Source organism: Pteropus alecto, unplaced genomic scaffold (assembly GCF_000325575.1).
Source record: "Pteropus alecto unplaced genomic scaffold, ASM32557v1 scaffold11, whole genome shotgun sequence".
Lineage (NCBI taxonomy): Eukaryota > Metazoa > Chordata > Mammalia > Chiroptera > Pteropodidae > Pteropus > Pteropus alecto.
The window spans coordinates 13,016,677-13,022,201 of record NW_006431956.1 but is presented as its reverse complement, the minus strand read 5'-3'; the positions used below and the strand labels follow the sequence as shown (position 1 = coordinate 13,022,201).

General features: G+C 41.1%; 1 pseudogene; it reads right to left on the bottom strand.

The window, feature by feature from the left end:
* Positions 1-2,979: 2,979 nt before the first annotated feature.
* LOC112475705 lies at positions 2,980-3,095 on the bottom strand (annotated as a pseudogene).
* Positions 3,096-5,525: the final 2,430 nt, after the last annotated feature.

The window sequence follows — 5,525 nt, the reverse complement described above, 5'->3', positions numbered from 1 at the left end:
TCCAGCTATATATAGTGTTATGGCAAGGCATCAAACATCAATTCCTGAAAAACATTTCATTACCATAATAACTGCTAGTTATCAAGTGCTGTGAGCACAGCACTGCCATCATACTTCCCTGTCCTTCCTGTACCTCCCCACAGAGAGAAGCTAGACCCAGAAGTGGGACCAGCAGCCTCTTCCCTGCAAGCCATATGCAATACGCCAGGGTGGTAGAAAGAATGAACAAGAACCACGCCCTAGACCCCACTCCACGCCCTTGGCTCCCAAACTTGGTCTGTGTCGGGGACAGAGGAGCTGTGAGTCGAGCCAACTCTGTTTTAATAACCCAAGGTAACCGGAAATTATGGATTCTGCCTCAGATATCACTAGGAGAAAGGAAAAATTCATGACATGGAACCACTGAAGGTTGTGGTTGAGGGGAAATAATGTCTTTATATCTTCAAAGAATTGAAATTCCCTGGTAAATAATTTACATGTATAATTTATTTTAGAAAAGTTGTCATCTAAGGTAGCTGATTTTTTCTAAGTTTGGGATTTTGAAAGGAGTGAGGTTTTTCAATCTAAAAAAATTAATTTATGAGTTACCAAAATTTTTTCAGATATATGAAGTATTAGTATACTTCCTATTCTATTTCTTGTCTTCCGAAAAAAAAAATTAGAGAAATTACTGAAATCTGGGATGGATATTGTCATAAATAGAAGACATCTTGTCTCTTTAAGTATGAAGAAAGTACCACTTATATTCATCTATGGTTAGTGCCTTCGAATAGCATTTTTCTAAATGATGGCCTCATAGATGAAATGTATTCACGTAACTTACAAATTTGAGCCGTTGAGCCCCTCTCACCTAGAGGATCTGTCCCCATGTGTCATGAGAAGAGGAAGTGGGGTTGATGAAAAATTATAGGAAAAGAAATGGATAACCCATTCTTTATTTGTCTTGTATGAGTTCCTTTGTTTTAGTTAAGAGATTTTATCATTTCAAGGAGCCAGTTGCCACCAGAAACAAAAGTAAAAATAGACAACTTCCAATGATGTTAGTATTTTAGTTACAAGTCTGAGCCTCTGTTTTTGAGGATCATTTGGTCAAATTTTACTTTGGCTTTGTAACACTTTCCACATAATTTTATTTTATCTTTGGTATTTGAGTATTTGGGATTTAAAAAAATCACTTATGACATTGAACCTCTTTAAGTAAGCAACTGATATCATCTCTGTGTGGCTTTAGGGACAAAGGATGATGACTTTTTAAAAAATGAGTATACAAAAATAAAATTAGATTCACTGCCAGTGCTCTGCCTTAGACTTTGCTGTGTGTGCAATGCCTTCCTGAGATGTGTGTCAGGCTACACCACGAAGAAAGGATGGAGAGAAAGGACGGAGGGAAGGTGCTGGGCAAAAACTAGAAATTGTGACAAATGAACACATGAATAGGTTTCTCAGATTAATCTCTGACTTGCTGATCAAGAGACTGAACTTGAGAAGGGCTATAATAAATCAGGGACTGTTCACACTTACTGATTACTTAGAGCAAGCCTCCAAAATGAATCGGCTCTCCAGGATGCTTACTAGTTTTGAATCCAGAGATAGAGCATGTGCCTAGGGACCGCTGAGACCTGTGAGGGCAGACATGACCTTTATGACAAGGAAGGCTAAGGCAATGATAAAGAAAACATGATTTTAAATTGCCTTGCCTTTGAACAGCATTTTGTGATCTTCATTTTTCTCATCTTCATTTTCATGCCTGTTGTGGAGTATGTTTTGTTACTTTAATAAGAGGCAAGTGACTGTCCCAAGATCACCTAACTGGAACCGTCACTCAAGCACAGGTCTTCTGGCTCCAGCTCCAGTATTTGTGCCCTGATGAGCTTAACCGGAAGGATGAGGTTAACTCAACACGGCCAGGGCGTCACCCATAGGAATGTACGTGTGGGAAGAGTCTCTCAACCCAGGAACTGGGAAAAGTCTTTCTTCAGATGTTTTCTTTTGGTGTATTTTGGTATGTTTTCTTTTCATAGCCAGTATGAATTTTTCATTTCTCTGATTTTTATTTGGCTATTGAAAAGTCCAAGGACCGATTTCTGCCCTAGTCTCCACTTTAGGAAATTGCATAGGATCTTCTGGACATATTCCACTCCACTCATTCACTCTGACTTTCTATTCATATTTTCTTATTAACTGGTGTGCATATTATAAGCCTCTTCAAATTATTTGTGGAACAAGGTGGGAAAAAATGCATAAACAAAAAAAGTTAATATGTGACATCTGACAGCTTTAGGTCTCTGAAGGAAGAACTATCATCCTGAGTCCTACAAAATAACATCTAACGATCTATCTTAAAAAACCTGCACTTGGATAAGTAATCAGCTATACATAGTATACATAGTGATGTTGCGAAGTGTTCAAGCATCAGTTCCTGGAAACATGTCATTTTTACAACTGCATTTTATCAAGTGCTGTGAGCACGATGCTGCTGTAGATGCTGAGGGATGAGCTCGGGTTCTTTGGGTTCAGACGGGAAGCAGAGTTCTCTTCAACACTGAGGAAATTCCCAGGGGAGAGGTGTAAGTCTGTGCTTTCCAAATCATCACCCTGTGAAGCAAAGGAATGCCCTGACTGTGCAGAGTCGTTTCATCTGTGGCTTCTCGTGCCCAGCTCAGAGCTCCGTTTATTCCTTCCCAGAATCCCAAGATTGCCTTTGTCCCTTCCTCCTCTCAGTTCTGAAGAGCCAAGACTCTGAACTTTATAATTCCATTAGACCAGGCCGTATACAGTCTTGAGAATCAAGGAAAATCTGGCCATTACTGGCTAAAAACCCAATCTCATCAGCATGTGTAAGAACAGGATGTGATTAAATATGATGAACGACAGAAAGTTTAGCTGTGAAATAGTGTGATAACATTTCTAACAGACACTAGAACTTATGCATACAGCTGAATTCGAATGTGCTCATTCTATCATTTTTTTTTTTTTTAATGCCTATAGCACCTGGTCTTCCTAGGTGATCTCCTATCCAAGTACTAACCAGGCCTGACCCTGCTTAGCTTCTGAGATCAGACATCAGGCTTATTCAGGGTGGCATGGCCGTAGACCATGGACGGTGGCTCCACTGGGGCGCGAACCCAAGACCTTCTGTGTGTAAAGCAGACGTGACCGCTACACTATGGAACCACGTCCTCTATCATTTTTTTAAATAAGCCAATCACTGAGTCCTACCTAGGCAGTTACAGAGGTGGTCTTTGGTGTATGGTCACCATTGTTAACTGTGACAGTGGAAAGTAATCATTGAATGAACACGGGTGGGGCCCAGCTCTTTGCTGAGGGTGTCAAAGACCCTGACCGCAGAGCTCACAGTTGAGGGCATCATCCTGACACAAAGGGCTCGGCTAAAGCGGCACCCTGTAATTAATTAATGTGTAATTAATTACACATTAACCATCTGTAACATTGGTCTTCAGATCTGCGGCGCTGGGGCTAGTGAGGGAATGGAGAGTCGTTTTGATACAGATATAGGTAGAATTTGCTTTCTCTTTTTCAATTTAAATATCCTGTGCTAAAATGGGCAATTCAATGTAATAAAGCTATCACGTGCTTCCGAATCTCTTTCCTTGCTTTTGAATTGTTGCATTTAGATCATAACCTTTTACTTCTTTTCTCTGTCCCAGACATCTTACAGATTCCACTGACTTTGGATATATTCAATGCACAGAACAAGAGAAAAAGTAGTTGAGTGTACCTTTATTTGGCTCAGATGCCCTCAGTGTGGGACATTGGAAGGTGACCCATTTCTGAATTGAGTGTCTTCCTGGACACAACGAAAACTAAAACGGAATTCCATGGGTTATTAATGAAGTGACTTTAATTTAGAGATTCTCAAAACTGTATCTCCTTTAGTTATAAGTCAAGGTGGGAGTTAACTTTCCAGGAGTGAATAGTGTCTGCTATGTTTCTTGGTGCAGAAATATTGTGAAAGAAAGAAAGAAAGAATCTGGCTAGCCTAAGTGGGCGATTTCTTCAGATTCTATGTCTGTGGTTCTCCAAGCGTGGCCCCAGTCAGCAGAGTCATGGGACATGTGACATGGGAACATGTCACAAATGTAGATACTCAGGTTTCACCATAGATATATTGAATCAGGAACTCTGAGAGTGATGCCCAGTCGTTACCAGAATGCAGGCGATTCTGACGGACAGCCACTGCTCTGTCAGCCTAGTGTGAGGACAATGGTTTTGTCTGAACACACTTTAGCTTCCTGTACTAGAGTACATCCAGGTTAATTGATGGAACATGAAAAATTACTTTTCTTTTAAAATGGCTTGTGATTTGAGAGGCACAACTAACTCCTTGGCCTTAGTTAATGGTGTTCACAAGTAGACAATGATGTCAACAAAGTGGGTGGTAAATAACCAACCTTCAGCAGAGTTGCCTGAATCTGGGCACAGCCCACAGCTGATGACCCAACCATGGCCAAGGGCACATGGGACACAAGCAACCAGACCTTGTAGGGCATACTATTTCTTCAATGGCAGTAAACTCAATACTGCAGACAGAGCATTTTCGCCCCCAAATCGCCCAACCCCTGTCTTTTTTGAATTTTTCCATGTTCTTTAAACATAGTCACCGTTGTTCCTGTTTTAAATATATGTCTATGTCTGAATTTTACAATGGTTCCTATACGACTGTGACAAAAACTTTATATAAAAATAAGTGCTGGCATAGGCATTCGTAATAGATCTTTCTGGGCGTTATCCTCAAGGAATAGCCACAAGAGCATGTAGACCCAACCCGACCAGGAAAGAGTCTTTCTCTCTACTTGAGCTTCCTTCCGTTAATGAGATGCGCAACTGCCAAGAGAAAAGATGGTGCCAGAATGTTCAGCCCCTGCCTGCCTTCCCTCAGTTTCTCTCTGTGCCTGGAGCAGCCACCACCACCCTGTCTCCATGACAACCTGTTCTTCCTCTGGGACACGTGTGGGAACTGTCGTTCTTAGGAAGTGTCACCATTCCCCTTAGCATCCCTGTTGTCATTAGGAGACACAGAGACCTCGAATCAAATCGATGTGAACAAGGTTAGAATTAGCATGTATCAAATGAGACCAATGAGTAATAATTACTGCCTGTGTAAAGCCATTAAAAGAGTCACACCGGTCACACAGTTAAGTCCTGCCATTTGTCAGGAAATTTTAAGCCTCTCCTAATGTTCCCTTAAAAACATCTAAATGGAAATACTATTCCCAACCTACTCCGAACTTGAGCCTGTAGTTGAGGTGAGGTCTCCCCTGTCCCCAGAACAAGCAGACAGTTATTAACAGAGATGCCTTTCCAGCTCATGCATGCACTAACATCTGTTAAAAACTGCATTTGTACAGGATTCCATGAATGATTGATACAAGAACATATTACTTTGGCCATACGCAAGCTTTCAAGATTTCACGATGATACTTCCCAGAGTTCTAGGTTATGACAACCTGACTTTCAAAGTTACAAGTTAAAGCAATCTGCTTTCATCCCAGGCGGACTGGACA